We start from the raw sequence: 20252 nt of genomic DNA on the forward strand, positions 1-20252 counted from the left end.
GAAGAGCAAGAGGAGGTGGAGGAAAGGGAGAGTGAAGGTGTAGAGGGAAGAGAGAAGGGGAGGGGCATAATGGGAGAGAGAAACTGAATGGGCTGGCAGAGGTAGGTAAAGAGACGGAGAATGGGTGGGTGCATTAAGAGGGAAAGAGTGAGAGGTGGAGGAAAGGAAGAAAGAGTGAAAGGGTGGAGGAAAGAGACAAAGGGGAAGGAGACAATGGATTGGGGAGATGGGGGAAAAGAGATGGAGAATGGGTGTGTGGATTAAAAATAGGAGGAGTGATTAGAGGTGGTGGGAGAGGGCAAAAGAGCCAATGGATCTGGGGGTTAATGGGGGAAAGAGAAAGAATGGGCTGGGAGCAGGGAGGAAACCCGAGATATAGAATGGGTGGATGGGTTAATTGGGAAAGAGTGACAGGAAGTGCCTACTAGAAGGAAAGAGTGAAGTGAGATAGGGCAGAGACAAGGGGGTTTAAAGGAGAAAGAATAGATTGGGAGCACGGTGGTAAAGAAATGGAGAATGGGTGGATGGGTGAAGCAGGGAAGAGTGACAGAAGAGGTGGCAGAGATGGGGAAAGTGCAGGTGTGGAGAAAAGACAAGGGGAAAGAGTGAAGTCGAGCAAGGAAGAGTGAAGGGGGATTGAAGGGGGAACGAGAGAGAATGGACTGGGAACAAGGACGTAAAAAGGAGAATGGGTTAAGAGGGGAAGAGTGAAGGGGGTGATGGGGGAAAGAGAGAGAATGGATTTGGGGCAAGGAGGCAAAGAGTGGTTAAGGAATCAGAAATGGTGGGTGGATTGATCAAGAAGGAAAGAGTGACAGGAGGAGAGGGGGAAAGAGTGGAAGGGTGGAGGAGAGAGAGAAGGGGTGTTAAGGGGAAGAGACAGAAAGGGTTGAGAGGAGGGAAGTTCCCAACCCATTCTCTTTCCTCCTTTAACATCCTTTCTCTCTTTCCTCCACTCCCCTCACTTTCTATCACTCTTCCCGTCTTAACCCACCCGCTCATTCTCCATCTCTGAACCTCCCTGCTCTGAACCCATTCTGTCTCTCAATTCCTTTAAACCCCTTTATCTCTTCACTCATTTACTCTTCCCCTGTCCATCACCTCCTGTCACTCTTACCTTAACTTACACACCCATTCTCCATATTTTTACCTCTATTCCCAGGCCATTTTGTCTTTCCCCCATTATTCCCCCTCCTATTGTCTCTTCCCTTCCACCCTTCACTCTTTCTCCCCTCCACCACCACCTCTCACTTTTTCCCTCTTAACCCCCCATTCTTCATCTCTTTACCTCCCTGTTCCCTCTCCATTCTGTCTCCTTTCCCCATTAACCCTTCCTTGTCCCCTTCCCCTCTTCTCTCCACCCCTGCACTCCTTCCCCTTCTCTACCATCTCCTCTCACTTTTCCTCCTTAACCCCCACACCCATTCTTCATCTCTCTACCTCCCTGCTCCTAGCCTATTCAGTCTCTTTTCCTCATTATGCCCGCCTCCCCTTGTCTCTTCCCTCCATCCCTTCAGTCTTTCTCCCTCTCTGCTGCCATTTAAACCCAACCGGTTAGCTTCATGTGCCTGGTGGGGAAGTCCCCACTAAGCAGCTGAAGCCAGGGTTTAAATGCCTCTTTCCATGCTGCTGTGCAGTGGCATGGAAAGGGGCATTTAAACCCAGCTAGCTTGCTTCTAATTCTTTAGAGCTAAGCCTGGTCTTCTTATCTTTTGTTTTTATATCCTCTGGGGGGTGGCTCTGCCCTGCATGATGACATCACTTCCTGGAAGTGATGCCATCGCGTGGTCTGGGGAGCGCATACGTGAATATGGTACCAGTGAGTTCCACCACCTCTTTTCCCAGAAAAAAAGCCCTGTTGGCATCCTTAATTATTAATCTATTGTTTAAAGAGAAATGCAATGTAATCCAATGTTAGTTGAATATCATCTCAATGGTCTAGCAGACTACCTGCCAAATATTGTCTGTCATCCAGATCCAGTTTGCAGTTGAGTCCAAGTTGGAGTTTGTGTTTTTTTCTGTAAATATTTTAGTGGTGTCTTATCCCTTTTCCTTTAATCATTTTCAGTTATCATAGCCCAAGGATGCTTACAGGGTATTTGGAAATATGCAGCTTACCCCCAGTATATTTGACATTTTGAAAAGACAGAGAACTGTGAAACCAATGGCACTCTTCCTTCCCAGTGATCAAGTCTGTTGCTGCTGTGAGAAGCTCAGACATTGTCAACTGTTGGTAATGCAAACCAGGTTAGACTCTTCATCTAGGATCAAATTCTGATGGAAGCTATTTTGCATGGACCAACATGATCTAGCATTCAACAGTTCAAAGGTTCATGCACACTTACATGGCAATTCAGGTTCCATTGGCTACAAGGAACAGAAGAAAAGGGAACAGCCCTTCCTTGTCTAACCTGTTTCTGTCTGACATATCCTACTCTTACTGTTCCAAACATTGAGATACCTGTTCTCACTCCTTTTTTTAAGGAAAAAAGAGATTAAAATATTTTCCAGAAATCTCCATTGCTCTGTTTTTAAGGAAAGTATTATAGTCGGCCTGCCATTCTCAGTAAGAATGAAGAATAATGGTTTTGTGTGAACATGGCTGTTTATGCATGATCTTATATTTTGCCTGGGTTGATCCTGCCTAATGCTGTTTGAAATCCCTTTAACTCAGAGCATATACTCTCCTTTAAAAAGAATTTTTTTTTGCTCTCTTCGCTTGACAAACTTCAAGGCTGTAGTTCTAAGCACTTTCACAGTCCGATCTTCAGAAATAAGTCTCACAGAGTTCTATGTTGCTGTTTTCAATAATTTTAAATATTTTAACTTAATTGCAGCCCAACTTGGGTTGTTTCTGCAAACCGATAATTCCTTGTCCTGCTGACTGCAGCTGTGAATGCAAAGGTACTCTGTTTGCAATGGCAACGGTGCTTCCACATGGAGACATACTCTGTGCTCTGCCCTTCCACATGTCATCATCCCCCTCACAGGCTTTTTGTCAGTGGTAGTCAGTGTATCACTGTATGATAATTTTAACACTATATGATACTTTAATGCTGCTATGACAATTTTTAAAAGGAAAAAATCCACAAGTGATGGTGGTGGGAAATGTGTGGGGAGGTACAGAAATCTGAGCCTTCCCTTCCACATTTTTCCAAACCTAATTTTGATATGATTTAGGAAAGATCATAGTGAAAAAAGATGGAAGGTTAGCGGAAGCATGATGATGTTTTGCAGAAGCCAAAATTAAATCTGCTGTGGTGGGGGATTTATTGCAACAACTCCATGTAGAAGGAACCCTGGACATAAGCTCAATTACAGTAAATGAGACTAAATTCTGAGGAAATTTGAAATGATGGTGCATTAAGGTTTTGTTAAGCATGAATTACTTTTTTATGGAGATAGACCATCGGTAGCATATGCATGGCATGAATACTGCAAGTAACAATGGCAAGAAAGGTTCATGGTATCATAGAGAGGAATATCAGGGCTCATAAGCTTAATTTATAGCATGCAATCAGGTTCTTCCCTGACGCTGCATTGCTATCTTACCTGCCTCTATTGCTCAGGGAAGGGAAACTACCCATAACAATGGGCTGACTCTATATTGCACCATAGCATGAGTTTAGCTTTGTACTGCAGCATGTATTGTAATATTGATGGTGATCCTGTCAAATACTTTATTCTTGCCTTGAGAAACATTTACAAAAAGGGATGGCTGCTACTAATGGCATTAATTTCCTGCGCTTCCTCTGAGAAGTACAAAGTGGTGTAAATGGATGTTTGTTCCATTTTATCATCACAACAGCCATGACAGGCAAACTAAGTTAAAATAAGCGGGTGACTGGCTTGGGGGTGGGATTTCATCCCTAGTCTTCATGGGCCATTATTTATACTCCACCTTCCTCTCCAATGGAGACCTAAAGCGGCTTATATCATCCTTCTCTTTATTTTTACAACATCCTTGTGAGATAGGTTAGGGCGAGATGGTGGGTCTGGCTCACCGTCACTGAGTGAGCTTCCATGGCAGAGCCGGGATTCGAGGGTCGTTCTCCCAGATCTTCGTCCGACACGCTAACCACTACACCACACGGGGTCTCATTAGAGTAATTACTCGGTAAAAACTTTTTCACCACTTGGTTTAGGGGGGAACTTTCTGAGGTGACTCGTGGGCCGAAAAAGAGGAGCACCTGCCTGCATTTCAACAGAACAGTTTGAAGAGAAGGAGGGCATCACGCTGAGAGAGCTGAGCAAGAACCGCGGCTGAAGGGGCAGGACTGCTGGAAGCTTAGACAGTGAAAGAAGATGCAGAGATGTGCCGGCGGCGAGGGAGAAAGGAGAATGAGACGCCCGCTTCTTCTCACTTGCGGAGGAGGGTGGAGGAGGGCGCGAGGGTCCTCCTCGTGAGAGAACAGTGTTGGGGGGTCTCCCCCGTTCTCCTGTTCGCAGATAAGGAAAGGAGAATCTTCCCCTCAACATCCTCACAATCCGGAGCCCCAAGGACTGGAATGACATCATCTTTCCGTCTCCAAAGAGCAGCCGTCCGATTGGCTGCCTGGCCGCGCTCTCTTGGCCAATGAGCAAGCGGCAGGGGCCCAGGCCGGGCGGGCTGACGTGCGAGCTCCAGCCACTTAGCTGTATGGGGGTTTATTTTGCTTTGGGCCACTTGAGCCGCCGCTGCCGCCGCCATTAGACGAGCTCGATCACATCCTAGGGTGGCGGGCTCGTGGTCTTTTGCTTGTCCCCCCTCTACTCCTGCCGAAGTGGTAGCGCTCTCTCAACTAACTAGATTTTTTTTCTCCCTTCATCCGCACAGACCAGGAAGAAACCATGTCCTGAGCTCAAGGAGGGGGGAGACGCAGGAGGCCGCAGCCAGCGGAGCGGTGTAAGGGTGGGTGGGATGCGGGTGAGGGGAATGGACGGCCGCCGGTGAGGGGACAGTCGCGAGATCAGGAGGCGGCTCTACAAGGTATGGCAGACCCCCACCCCCACCCCGCTTGCAGGCCTGGAGAACACCGGGGGGGGGGAGGGGGATTGTTATAAAGCTCTGCGACCTTTGGACTTTGGTATTTAAGGGAGAAGTTACCTCACGTTATGACTCCCCCCTCCCCTGTTCCGGTGTCTTAACTTGAGGTAAGTCCTCACCCAAGAGGCATAGATTATTTCTCTTTTTCCGGGAGGAAGGAGGAAGAGGAGGTGTTCAGTTGTACTTCTGAGAGGGGGGGGGTGTCGTTCTGCTCCGCCTCCCCTCCCCTCTCTTTCCCCTCTCTCTTTTTTTCTCTCTACTCCTGCCCCCCCCCCTTCTTTGGTGGTCGAACCTTATGACTCGGTGTTCTGTCCCGCCTGGCCTGTTAATATTATTTTGTTGGCAGCCCTCTCAAGGGTGCCGAAGTATAAAAGAGGAGTTGCGGGGGAGGGGGGGAACCCATCAAGGTTTGGGAAGGCTCGTTCGTTCTGTTGAGCGCTTTTTATTCTAGTCTTGGCTTGTGTTTTTATTCCTGATAATTTGGTTGGAAGGAATTGAGTTGGAGAGGGGTTCTAAAACTTCCTTCTGTATTTGAACAAGAGATATGAGGCTCTTCTTATTAGAGAGGTTTGTGATTGCTTCTCTGTTATGAGTAATGACCCCCCCCCCATCCACCCGGTTTGGGGCATCTAGGCATTTGCCTGGCAGGGACTCTGCAGTTGTAACTGGCATGTTTACTGGGCAGTTGATGCTTGTTAGGTAGTTGGGCTTCTGTTCTCGGAGTTTTAATATATGGAATTTGTGTTGGATTGCTGCCTTCGGCCTTTGGGAAACTACTAAATTTTGCAATATCTTGTCTTGATTGGCTTAATATGTCTGAGGTTTCTGATGTGCACTCAATTGGTAACATTGCTTCTGCATTCCAAAAGGGGAATTTGATGTTGTAAATTTTAGCAGAAGTGTTTACAGTATGTCTTGTATGCATGACACATCCACATTATTATGTTGAACCTTTTAAAAATACAACTTGGTATGTGCAATAGGAAGATGCCTCTCTATGCTTGGTGATCCACATCTAGCGCTGCAGTACCTACATCTTACTATAGTGAGGTCATACCTCTCTTTTTTTCTACCCCTCCTCTTCTTACTCACTATTCAGAGAATATAACATGTATCTGGCTGCTCTTAGAAACAGCTTGTAAATATTTGACTTTTATGGTACAGGTGCTAAATTCTTGTCCCTTACCCATTCCTGCCATCTAAAGTGGAATTCGTGTGATTTTATGCTGTTGAAGACTAGCTGAGCAGATTTTTAGAAAAATCATCACTAGGAGACTGCATATTTGGCTCACTCACACTTTGTGAACTGCATCAGGCCTGTCTCTGTATAGGGACTTGAATCAGGCAACATGTAAACTAATTTAGAACACTTTTCCCTAAGAACAAGATATTTTAGAGGACATTCAAGATTCTTTAACACCTGGACTATTGTAGTTAACCCCCCCTGCATTTTCTTCAGTTCTGTCTCCCCTCCATCTCTTTAAGACTGTACAGGTTATTGTTCTTTCTGTTTTGCTACTCCATTTGAGTGACTATTTCTGTTCTTCTAGTCAGATTCTGTACATACCATCTTCATCTGTTTCATTATATAGGACAGCCTCTTATAATAGTGTAATATACATGAGGGAGGGTGTGAATAGCAAAATGCAAGAAACACTCAGGGTATCGACTTTGGTAAGTACTATGCAGGCTTTCTGTGATTGTATAGATTTTTTAATATGACAATTAACCAACAGAATCCTTCCAAGAATTTGAGAGGTGGCACTGTAATTGATAATGTTTCTAGTTACATACATAAAGGTAAAGGTAAAGGCTTGCACCCCTGTGCAAGCACCGAGTCATTACTGACCCATGGGGGAACCCATCATGATGTTTTCTTGGCAGACTTTTTGTTATGGGGTGGTTTGCCATTACCTTCCCCAGTCATTTACACTTTACCCTCGGGAAACTGGGTACTTATTTTACTGACCTTGGAAGGATGGAAGGCTGAGTCAACCTTGAGCCAGCTACCTGAACCCGACTTCCACCAGGATCGAACTCAGGTTGTGAGCAGAGCTTGGGCTGCAGTACTGCAGCGTACCACTCTGCACCAAGGGGTTCCTAGTTACATACATGCAGCCTATGTTTTCATGAGCATATGCTTATCCAGCAGTCTTGCATTCATCTAGCAATCATACAAGGGCACAGTTGAAAACAAATTACATCCTATTGTGTGACAGGATGTTTTAACTTCCATTTCAGCTTTGTTGTGATGAAAATCATGTGAATTATTGAGTGTAGTGTAGGTAGTCATTCAGCTTTTGCCCATGTAAACTACTATTTCAAGAATGTCCTCATTTTTTGTTTTATTTTTAAGATGAGTCTATTTGTGAACTTCTCAGAGGTGGTTCTGAAGGCCCTTGGGAGCTGCTTGGGAGGAACCCAGGGAATTACTAGTTGTGTGTTAATGGAAGCCACTGTCAGTTTATGTGTATCAGGCTCAAAGTAATTTGCATTTATTGACTTCTGTTGTTTCTGCATGTAAATTCATATTTGATGAATTTAGACATGACTGTGACATTTAAAACTGTGTAGCTTTGGGTGTATCCTGTAAAACAAATTAAAGTTTATTTTACTTTATAAATGTGAGTGGCTTTTCTTTTTTAGGAAAAACCTACAAAGCATTTTATGCATGTTTAAAACTGGTAAAAACTAGCAAAGCAAAATACTTAAAAATTATAAAAATCCAGTAAAAATTGCAAGTTATTAGCAGAAGTAACAGTCAGAAAAATCCAGACCATCTTTGCCTGTTTGTAAACAAATAGACAGCTTGGCAGATCTTTTTATGTTGAAAATTCCAAAGGATAAGTACTATGGCAGAGAAATTCCAATTTCTGAACCACTGTGTGAATAATTGATGTGAACTCTGCTGCTTTGGTGTAGGTAGTACAAGAGTCTGTGATACCCAATCATGAATAAGTAAGCCTTGGTGAAGGGGTCTAGTAGCAAGGTCTTCATTGACATTGCAGTCTCTCTCTTGGGTAGCCTTAGTTTATACTTTGGCTTTCAACTCACTGTTAAAATTATTGTTCAGTTAGCAGCTTTGATAAGGTAAGGCTAGTAACTATTATTGTGTAGATGAAAGAATTAATAAAATCCCGAGGAAATAGGGACTCAAATAAGTTAGGTAAGGAAATACTGATAGTACCCATCTCAATTTTTTTCTCTTAGTTGTAGATGTCTTTGTCTAAAATTGCTTATGTCCTCTGTTTTTTTGATAATGTTTTGCTTGGAAATATGCATGTGCCGGAAGGTTCTTACTGGCTTCACTTTAGTTGCTGCCTGTGCTGTTTAGCCAGGGCGTTTACTAGGTGCCAGATATCACCAGTATCACTTCAGTTTTATCTGGATTAAGTTTCTTCTTTTTAGCCCTCATCCATCCCAAAACTGCCTCCATACACCTGTACACAGTTTTCACGGCCTCCCTGAGATCTGCTGGAAGTGAGAGAGAGAGCTGAGTGTCATCTGTATATTGGTGACAACTCAGCCCAAATGTCTGGATGACCTCTCCTAGTGGTGTTACGTAGGTGTTGAATAGAATGGAGGACAAGTTAGAACCTTGTAGAATCCTGTAGTTAAGAAGCCAAGCAGCAGTCCCCCAGCAGCACCCTCTGAAACCTACTTTTGAAGGACCAAAACCATCACAAAACTGTGTTTCCTAGTCGCAAGCCTGAAAAGCAGTCCAGAAGGATCCATGATGAATAGAATCAAATTCAAGAGAATTAACGGGGTTGTTGCACTTCCCCTTCCATCTCTTGGCACAGATGATCAAGGTAGTTTACTTCACATAGAAATCTCTACTTTTATTACTGGTTATATTTTAAAATATACCTTTAGAGTAGTAGTAGTGTTGTGTTCAGATTTGTTCTATAAAGTGCAGACTTTATTCTTTGTGAGTGCCTTTTCTGTGGGGCAAGAAGAGGTAAGAAGTCCCTCTAGCTTACCTTTCAAGGTAGAAGGAAATAGCAGTGTCAGACTTGTCCTGAGCTAGCTTGGCTTAACCACTTAAGGATTTTCCATCACCTAAACCATTAACATTGGCTCTGCGGCTCTTTGACTTTTTTTGTTTAGTATTAACATGTTATATTGTACTGTGAGGGTCTTTTGAATGCTGAGGTGTATTACATTTTTTAAATGATGTAATAGAGCTTTTGAACATGCAGCATGAAAAGCTAGGGCAAAGCATACAGGTATGTTCTAGTTACTAAAACCATAGGTGAAAAACTTGTACATTGTAGGGTGAGAGTTTTAAGGAAACTACTAGAGCAGATGTTAATCTGTACTCTCCAAATATATAAAATTTTGATCTGGCATGAGGCACTGAGTAAATATCAGCGATATTTCTAAAATGGATAAAAACCAAGTTTGTTTTCACTTAAGCATAACAAAAATTAGTTGCTGAAATAATGGAGTTTATCAGGACCAGCAATGTTATATTTATTATTTTTTTATTTTATTTGCTTTATACCCCACCCTCCCTATGAATGCTCAGGGCAGCTAATTGGAATCTAATTGGTAAAATTCTGTGGTATTGAAGTTTCTTGATAGAACTCACATGGCTTTACTCAATCTTATTGTGGTTGGTGACGAGCAAGAAATAATTTCTCATGAATGTGGAAATACATCTCTAAGTGCTCTTGCTGTGAAGGTCTATGGGTGGGGAGGAAAAATCCTGTCCACTTGGCCTTCATACATGCAACACTGGCACTATAGTGACTTTTAAAAGTTGCAATTTCTTACTCAACAATGGAGTATAAGCCCAAAATTTAATAGTGTATTATAATAATTAGGAGAGTAGCTCCCAAATCTCACTATGTGTTGTCCTTTATTATTTAGCTTATATAAAACGTCTTATATTGGCTTTCCTGAGTCAGCATTATTCTGTATGATAGCTGGAGTGAAAACATGACAGATATGTGTGGAAAAACTGGATGTTTTGGTCCTTTTGATAACAAACATAGGTGTTAAACTTATTAAAATACTCGGCTTTTTCATTTTATAAAATCCCCAAGGCAGACAAAGCCAATAAATTAAAATAATGCCCAAATCCAAACAAAAACAAGCAGTTGATGTTTAAAATCTTCCATCAGCCACAGGAAGGAATATAAGCCAGCAATTAAACAAAATTAACATAAAACAACATGCATTTAGTCATCCAAGGCCTTTCTGAATTTGGTGCCAGAATGGCAGTAGAGAGGAGCAAGGAGAAACTTGCTCAGGAGGAAGTTTTTTCTTATCACTAATCAGAGAGAGAGACTGTTGCTGTGCTTATTAGAGAGGTCCATGAAGAACATTTGAAAAAGTTATAATGTATGGGCATATATCCTGTATGGGTTTATATATGGGTATGTCTCCTATTTCTGAACCACTGAGGGCTTCCTTCCTTCATTCATGACCAGCATATCTATAGATTGCTTCTTGTCATATACATTGTTGTAACAGCTTTGCTTATCTGAAGCTGCCACCCTGCAAGTAGGTAAGATTGACAGTTACCTGTGCGTTCTTTATGGTGGCCGCTGCTCATGGAACAGGCTCCTTGATGAACTCAGGAAGGCACCTATGCTTGTGTCGTTCTGCAGAATTTGTAAATGGAATTGTTCAGGAGGGCACTTTTATAAAGTGAACTGGGTTATAGTTGTTGGGTTTGGATGCAAACTAAATTTTCTACCAGTATATTGGAACCTTTTCCAATGTAATGTACTCACCTTCCTGAAATGCTGCAATTGATGGATAGGGGTCCATGGGAAATGACATAAAGTGAGTCTATGGTGGGTAAAGGAAATTTTTTAATTAGTCCAGATCCAACTCTTTGTAAAATTTTAGGCAGTCTTTTAAAAAAAATTATCTCATTAAATTTTTAAGGAACAATTTATAACAAGAGAATAAAGAAAAAATACATAGCTAAAAAGAAAAAAAAGAACAACAGAAATTGGGAATAAGTACCAATTTTCTCTCTGGAAAAAATATCTAAGTATTATATATCATACCCTACCTCTAAATTCTGTACTTCTATTTTCCCTCTAAACATTTTCTGTTCTACCTCCTAATCTTCAAAGACACAAACCATCAATTCATTTCTCTCTGGTTTTTGCAAAAAGTCTGTAAAGGGTTTCCAGGTAAATTCTAGGCAGTCTTCATTGTAGTGTGTGTTGTACATATTACACTGTTTTGTTGCATTGTTCCCCAATTTTGTAATTCTTCTTTATTATGTGTATTATTATACAGTTTTCTAGAGTATTTGCTGAAGTTATCTTCCAGTGCTTTGTTCTTTTTAATCGTTATCCACCTTGAGTCTTGATAGTGAAGATGGACTGCAAATGAAATTTTTTAAAAAATTGGATTCAGAAATAGATGTTGTAGAATTGGCATATGATACTTCTGTCTGGCTCCCATTTACAATCTGTGCTGCTTGTTGTCACTGCTTCTGCATGCTTTCAAAAGGCAGATCCTGTAGAGTATGTTAGAGCATATCATTCTGGATATAAATAAGGCAAGAATTACTGTCAAACATTGTGTATTCTGAATTCTTCACTTGCAGTCATTATGATTTTAGCCATAGTTATCATTTAACTAAAATCATCTTTCCCCCATATTTAATCCCCTTCTTTATTTTGTGGACTGTTTGTGTAGAACAGATGGGATAGATTTCTATTTGGCTTATTTTCAATACTAGCCAAATGCCTGTAGCTGACTGCCAAGTCATTTTAGTTATGCTGCATCATTATCATCCATTGATAGCATGAGAATAGAAATATATAGTACTACTGCTGATTCTGCCAAATCGTTCAGTTCTGTGTTTCACCAATTCTAGTGACAGTGTTGCTATATGTGTTTAAGCTATAACCTATATACAAGTGTTGTAGATGTATGAATAGCCAAAGCTCAGTTGCTAGGAGATAGTAATAATCAGACATCTGTTAACTTGAAGAAAAACTACTGGATAACATTTTTCTTATTTTAAAAAGTAGCCCCTGATCATTATGCCTCTGTTAAGCATTTAGTTGATCTAGTCCAGATGTATTGGTTCTAAAATAATAGGATGGTACAATTCTTATAATAGCACATGATTATCATTAAATGATGTCAGATGACTTGAAACTTGCATGAACTTACTTGACATTTTCAAAGATTGAAATTGTCATTGTATGCATAGGATGAAGTAGGGCCTTGCTTATGAAAGCAGGTCCTGCAATAAAATATTATTAAAATGCTCCTAGTTTCAGTTCTTCTTTTTAAAAAGTGTTAGAAATAAATGAAGTCTAGCTGTTGTATGTTTTCCATTTCTCATTGGTTCTAGAAAATGTGTGGAATTGTACGCCTTTTCTCTTCCCTCCCTGTTAGGTTAGTTCTTTTTTAAGTATCAACTCCCCAACTCAAAATTGGTGAATATGATATAAGTGTTATTTTAAAACAGGGGTGCTACCCTCCCCATCCTGATCAAACCCATTGATAGATCTTTGGCTGTTATCACTATTGATGACATTGAAGGCACTGTGCAGACTGGGACCAGCGTATCTACGGGACCGTCTCTCCCCATATATTCCCCAGAGGACACTCCGATCAGGGGACAAACAGCTGTTGGTGGTCCCTGGCCTTATGGAGGCCTGCCTAGCCTCAACTAGAGCCAGGGCCTTTTCGGTCCTGGCTCCCACCTGGTGGAATACTCTGTCTGCTGAAATCAGGGCCCGGCAGGACTTACTATCTTTTCGCCGGGCCTGCAAGACAGAGTTGTTCCGCCAGGCATATGGCTGAGGCTGGGCCTCTGCTGGCCTGGAAAAAAGGGGTGTATAAAACCCTCCCTGTGAAGGCTGTCCACCATCTTGTTTTAAATTGTTGTTTTTAATGAATATGAATTTTTTATTGTATTTTAATTGTATTTTTAATATGTTGGTATCTGCCCTGAGCCCGCTTGTGGGGAGGGCAGAACACAAATGTGAAAGAAATAAAATAAATAAAATAAAATAAATAAAAGCTCAGGGATCTCCATTCCTTCTTGTGTCTGAAGAAGGGAGCTCAGGCTCTGAAAAGCTTACCTGCTGAAAATCTTGTTGGTCTCTAAAGTACCACTGGACTCAAATCCTGATGTTTTCCCTTTGTAAAGGTTTCCTGAATATTTTCTGGAAATTTTTCATACATGAGTTTTGTGGAGAATTTGCCTAAGCAAATTAGTTAGGAAACATTTCAGTAAAGCTCACATCTTCTAGAAAAATTAGAATAAATTTTTGCAAAAATTCGCAACATTATTAAAAAAGTTCTCTGCCTAATAATGAAAAATGTTAATTGCTTTGAGTTTATTGATGAACACAAGTGTTGGAAAGATGATTTAATTCTAGAATTACTTTTGTAATAGGTGCAGAGGAGTTAGCCGTGTTAGTCTGTGGTAGCAAAATCAAAAAGAGTCCAGTAGCACCTTTAAGACTAACCAATTTTATTGTAGCATAAGCTTTCGAGAATCAAGTTCTCTTCGTCAGATGCCTGATCTGACGAAGAGAACTTGATTCTCGAAAGCTTATGCTACAATAAAATTGGTTAGTCTTAAAGATGCTACTGGACTCTTTTTGATTTTGTAATAGGAGTACCATTAAACATAGTGCCACTTAAAATGCTTTGTATGCATTATGTTAATAATCCCATGACAGCCCTGTTATTTAGTTCCATATTATCTACATATTGGAAATAAGAGGCTGAGCCTGGGAGGTGCTGTTTTGCAGGAGTGTTTCTGTGGTTGAACAGATTTATCTGAATAAATTTAATGGTTGGATCAAAGATTATTTTTGACCAATAACGTTCTGTAAAGCTCTTCAGCACAGAAGTATAAAGTTCTTCAGCTAGCAATGGAAAGAAAATGTTTGAATTCCCATTTTAAAAGGCCTTAAATGTTTTATCCTCCATATTGACAACTAAGATGTAAAGTTGTTGAATGAAAAGTTGTATTTGTAGCTACCATAAGTTACTTGTTAATAGTACTTAATGGCTTTCCCTTTTGTAAATCTTTCACATCAATTCTCACTATGATGGCAAGATTAATTCTTCAGTAATATACACAGTGTTTTGGTTGGCAGTCATGTTATGCCTTGTAGTAAACCTAGGAGCAAACCCCTGACCTCCTGAAGTTTAGTTACAGAATGAATTCTCCCCTTTCCTCTTTAAATTTTAAAAGCAAGCTAGTCAGTCCATAAGGGAGTTAAACTTGTTAGGAATAACGGGATTGCATTACTATAAATCCAAGTATTCTCCTTGCTTGAAGATAATGTACTTAAAAATCTGAAACTACATGAAATGCTTTGTTTAGTACGAACAGTTTAGACATTATTGGAAAATGGTTTATTTTAACATGAATTTCTCACTGCAGTCCTCTTTGAGAGGAAAGCAACCAATCAGCAAGACACCTTATAATAAACCAATCAGGGCATTTGAAAGAAATTTTTAAGTGCCCTCCATTACTCATTCTGTTCTTTACCTAAAGTAATAGATGCAGAACATACAGCTTCTTTGAAATGTTTAATCCCACTTAGCTGGAATGCCTTGAATGGCACTAAAAACTGCTTGGCACCTTATATTTCTTGGTATAAGTATGTGTAGAAAATAACTTGATGATAAATGTCAGAAGGATGGAGAAGAAGCTGTCCACAAAACACTTCATTAGCAATGAGATTTGGAGTACTTATGGTTGTAGGGGGTAACAGTTTTGGTCTGTTGGAACATTAGACTAACATATTAAGTCATGGTTGATGGAAGATTTGAACAGCAAACAATTTTTCATAAATGATTTCACTGTAGACTCTGGCAGTAAATATGTCTTTAACCCCCCCAAGGGAAAAAAACGTAAACTAACGTGCAGTTGGGGGTCAAAATGGCCCCAGATTCCAGAAAAAGGAATAGAAACCTGATAGCTCTCTCAATCATGGTATTAGCTACTAAGAAAAAAATCAGGCCTCAAGAATAACTTTCTTCAGCAATGCAGGACGAAGAAGAGTAAAACTTGCAATTGGGGTCCAAAATACCTCTCATTGAAAGCATCAGATCCTCACAGAAATGTAAATGGGGAAAAATTGACCCCCGACACACCACTTTTAAAGCACAGGACACAATTTATTTTAAAGAAGGGAATAATTTTAGCTGTTATAATACTGTAACTGCCACCATGTGTGAGTCACCCTCTGCTTGGTGACTGCTTTCATGTGTGACTTGCACACTGTTGTGGCAGTGGCAGGCAAGTCACACATAGTGGCAGTTTCAGTATTATATAACAGTTAAAAATGATTGCTTAAAAAAACGGTTTTGTGCTTTAAAAGTGGTGGGGTCAATTTTACATTTTTGTGAGAATGTGATGTTTTTTAATGTGAGGTATTTTTGACCCTGATTCCAAATTTTACTCTTCTTTGTCCTGCATTTCTGAAGAAAGTTATTCTTGAGGACAAGGGAGAAAATAGGCACATAATAGACCCTTGCAATGGAAAGGGGCATTCCATTCCTGACAGTTAAAGGGTTAACAAAAAGAAGAAAAAATATCTGCATTCTTTCTGCTGGCTTTCTTGTAACTGGTCCTCAGGCTGCACCTGTTGGAGTCTTACAATTAAGACCTCTTCCTGAATAACAAAAGGGAAACAATAAGCTCAGTGGACAGATGGCCATGGGTTATCTAAAGTTCTAGACTGAATGGCTCCTTCAAGTCTGGAAAATGTGAGGATGCCTCAGATATGCCCAAGACTGCAGGGGGGCTAGAATGACCCCATTTTCCAAAACTGCAATACAGAGTGTATTGATGCACTATTAAAATACAAAGAATTAGGTTGTATATTAAATGCAAGATCACTTTAGAGATAATAAGAGATTGGTGTGTGTGTGTAAGAAAGAAATTAACCATGTAGTTAGGGCATAGCTTAACCAAAGATAAGAACTTTTTATATACATGTTTTGCCTAGCTCAGTGTTTGATTTCCCCCAAATAAATACGTTGTTCAAACTAATTAACATCAGTTTAGTTTTTTTTTCTAAGTAAAAAGATCACTACTTTGAAATATGTGAGGCATTACTAACATATTTGACTGCAGAGGAGGGCTACGGTGCAATGAAATGATTGAAGGTTTTTTATTTTTTACCTGTTAGTGACTAACACATGTTTTTTTATTTTAACAGATTTCTTCTGTTTGTGTGTACACCTCCAGTGCTCAGTGACGTGCCCTCTACATATTACCTAAGTTTCATGGGACCAGTTTATTCCCTAAATGTTTTGTAGTGTTTTAGGTATAACCTGAGCACTTTACACACCTGAAACTATCTTCATTTACTTACAGTCCTCTTTTCTTACCAGAGATTCAAGGCAGACTGGAAGAGAGTAAAAACCAGAAATACAACAAAACACCTAGAAATTTTCCACAGACATTAAAACTTTTAAAAAGTATAAATACTTTAAAATGATTCTGTATAAAAATGTCTTTCTAAACAGTTCAGTTGTACGCATCCTGTGAAAATGATAGTAGTTTGGGGACTGTCAAAGTTTTGTTGATGTGCTCAATTCTAATATTGATATTAATGAAGAAATCACAGTTTTAATTAGAATTTCCAGAAAGGTTGAAGCTACATGGAAAAGCTTATTATGTAATGCTGAAGACTGCTGTTCATACTACACATTCTGAGTAAAACTTCACATGACACTGCTTTCAAAAGTAGTCCTTCATAGTGTTTCCAGTGCTCTCACAAATTTTCAGTTATTACATTAGAAAAATTGAGAATTCTGGGGGGGATGGGGGTAAAAACCGTATCGCCTTCAGTTTTTTCCTGTCTTCATCTCTGTAGCTTAAGCTTCTCAAAAGGTGACTCTTAATAGCTTTGTTTTATAACATAGACTCCTGTCATATCTTCAGATAACTTTTAATATATCAGTGATTCATCTTCCTCTTAGGCCTCTGCCCTTGTCTGACCTAACTTCATAGTAAACTCCTGTGACTATGAGACATTTATGTAGTGGCTATTGTGAAGTATTTTTGAGCGCGTCATGCTTTTTTGTCTAAAAGCTTGCATCTTCCTTAGGAATACTGTATACATATCAAACAAACAGTTTGCTGTGATTGGAGTCTAGGCTAGCATTACTTTCATCAGCAGAGAGCTGCTTATGCCCTGTAGATTTAATAATTGCTCAGATAGATCCTTAACATTAGGTAGGCATTCTAAACGTTCTAATCTAGTTCAGTCTTGTAATTTTTAAATATAATCTTTCATGTACATACAGCACTAGAATTCTGTACTATTAATATAGCTTGTTTAAGTAGCTTGAGATTCCTGCAGTTTCACATCTGGAAAAGTTGAGAGTAAAGATAGGGTCATAGTGAGAACCAATTCATATGCTGTACTCCATTGAGAATGGCATGCATGCACATTTATATTCATCAGTTTTCGATGAAATATGTTGAAGTAGTGGTGGCATGATCCTTTTCTTATCTGCACTTTTATGGAAAACATGTGTGGTATTTTCAGCTGACCAAAGGCATACATTTTTGTACTTGGGTGGTGAATTCAAAATAAAATGTAAAATGTCCCTTAACCTCTTACGGTGCTCTTTCTCTAAATAACTTAAAAATCCAAATATTGCCACTAGGTTTTTTGTAAAGATTAATACGTATATAGCTTGTTACTTAAGTCAGGAATTCCAGATGCTCTTCGCTCAAATTTATCTCCAGGGACTAGTTTTTGTATACATCAGGTTAAAATAGATGTTAATGAAATGATTGAATTCTTAGATCCATATGGAAAAAGCCTCCACACACACCCAGAAGTTTTGTTGCATACAATTATTTTCCTATGGAGATATTGGGGCTGGTAGAACGTGAAGGCAAAACTCAAAACTCCTTGCTGCAAGTGACTGTTTGTACTGATTTGTTTACCAGCCGAAGAGATATTTCTGAAGGACTTTACCTGATTGTTGATTGTAGCGCAAGAAGAGTTTAACTTATAACATTCACATAGTGTCTGCTTCACCCTGAAGAAAAACACAGCTGTATCACTTTCCCTAAAACTAGTACCCTCCTTATGACTTCAAAATGCCCCCTAAAATTTCTTATGAAAGGTGAACAGTTTAGGGGCCCTCTGTACTTCTTAAGTGCAACCAAACAAGAGTGTGCTTCTGATGGAGCTGAATGGACAGCTTGAGAGGAAGAATTAACCAAGGGGAGGCCCTGGGAGAACCTGAGGCAGCGAATAGGGTCATAACAAGTAAAAAAAAAAAAGGACCTAAAAGCAGGACTCCAAACAGAGTAACTTTACATTTGTGATGCTTGCATATGAGAGACAGATCTCAGACATACATTCAGCGACATGTGCCTGATTGTTGTTGACCACCCTCTTAATGTTGGGTTTGATTCCTGTTTTCCTTGTGCCACATACTTGGGGGCGATCTGGGGGGACAAATCTGGGATTTTGTCCTCAGGATGGAGTGAGCAATATAGTAGAACTCTTCTCTCCTGGCTATTTCAGATCCTTTACATATGGGGACAAGAAGCTGCCTGAAATCCCAAATGCCCCCCATTCAAGAGTACCGCTTGAACAAATTCTGTTAACAATTAATAGCATTTGTGTGCAGGGTTATTCTAGTGGACTCTATACTCTTGACTCTGCAAGTCTTGTATCTATTATATATTTGAGTGTTGCATTATGAATATATATTATATTCACTGTTGCTATCTTGCTTTATCAAGATAATTTATATGATGACATAATGCTAGCCCCCTATAAACCATGGTGACTCAACATATTGTTTATTTTTACCCTACTATATAAAAGGCTAACTGTGTTCCAGACAACTCACTTCCTACCCTGGTGGGCCTCCAGAGGGTACTGTTGTGGAGGAAAGCCCAGCAGAGGCAGCCCGTTCCTCCGAGAGCGTGCCATGGTGGGAAGCCCAGGCTGGGACCAGGCACAGAGCAGGAGGCAATGCCTGCTCCCTGCCTTCACCCAGCTGGGATCAGGAGCGGAACAGGTGGCAATGCTGGCCCCCCCACCTTCACCCATCTGGGATCAGGAGTAGAGCAAATGGTAATGCCCGCCCACCACTTTCACCGAGATGGGATCAGGCGCGGAGCAGATGGTGATCCCTGCCCCCGCCTTCACCCAGCTGGGATCAGGAGCGGAGCAGGTGGCGGTGTCTGCCCCTGCCTTCACCCGCCCAGGATCAGTCATGGAGGAGGAAGCAATGCCCGCCTGCCTGCCCTCTCCTTTCTAGAGCCTGTTGTTACTAGTTTAAAATATTATCTGTGACTTATGGTTACGTATGCATCAACATAAATGGCTAACACTAACCAGGGGTTCCATAACCAGTGCCTGCAAACTTACACTAAAGCATAATTTCAGGTAATTAGCTTGTTGTTCAAGTAAATAGCTTGTTGTGAGGGTACAAGTTTATATATTCTTAACATTCTTTCAGCATAGAGGAAATTTATTTCAAAAATGTTACCAGGTGCTGTTCCTAGACCACAGAGGTGATGTCACCTTTGCATTAACTTTTATAGGTGTTCAAACTATTTTCAATGTAAAATCATGCTTGTCTGAATCTAGAAGTGAATTACATGTTTTTAAAAACATCTGTGTTTCTGTAAGAAGTTATACAAGGCTGTATGGAACTGACTATTACAAGGGGTCAGAACTGTATAAGGTATAGAACTATTGACCTAGTTCAGCCTAAGCAAAGATTTTGTACACTGCAATTTCAGAGATTTAAAGTTTTAATGATAGGTCTGAATTGAAGCAAGACTGATATATTTAGACTGATTGAAATTGTTTCCCCTTGTTGTAATTTGTTAGCTGCTCTTAGCTTTTAAATATGGTCTCTCATTTTGATACTAACTTATTTCACTCCAGTTGCCGTCTTCTTTCTGTAATGATAGGTGGGAAACTTTCTGGAAATTTTTTACTACTCTTTTCTGTGGAATTTTTTTTTCATTTAAAATGAATTTCTGCATAATAACTTTCTGTTATGAGTGGGTAAAACAGTCAAATTGGGCAGTTGAGAATTAGATTTTAAGAAAGATTAGTAGACAGAACTTTAATCCTAAATAGTACCTTAGCTTTAACAATTGAATGGGTCAAATAAAGCATGGAAAGATCTTTCCTGCCTTTTGAACACATTCAGATATTACATTTATACCACATTAAGTATGCTTCAGTGACTTGTTTTTTTCTAATCAAATATTTTA

General features: G+C 40.1%; 1 protein-coding gene across 2 annotated transcripts in view; it reads left to right on the forward strand.

The window, feature by feature from the left end:
* Nucleotides 1-4638: 4638 nt before the first annotated feature.
* Nucleotides 4639-20252, forward strand: part of ZRANB1 (zinc finger RANBP2-type containing 1) — a 93272-nt gene continuing 77658 nt past the window's right edge. For both annotated transcript variants that reach the window (XM_054983758.1, XM_054983759.1), the window contains exon 1: nt 4639-4969. The gene's annotated coding sequence lies outside the window, so the exon portion shown is untranslated. The remainder of the gene's footprint in view (nt 4970-20252) is intronic.

This window comes from Eublepharis macularius, chromosome 6 (genome assembly GCF_028583425.1).
Source record: "Eublepharis macularius isolate TG4126 chromosome 6, MPM_Emac_v1.0, whole genome shotgun sequence".
NCBI lineage: Eukaryota > Metazoa > Chordata > Lepidosauria > Squamata > Eublepharidae > Eublepharis > Eublepharis macularius.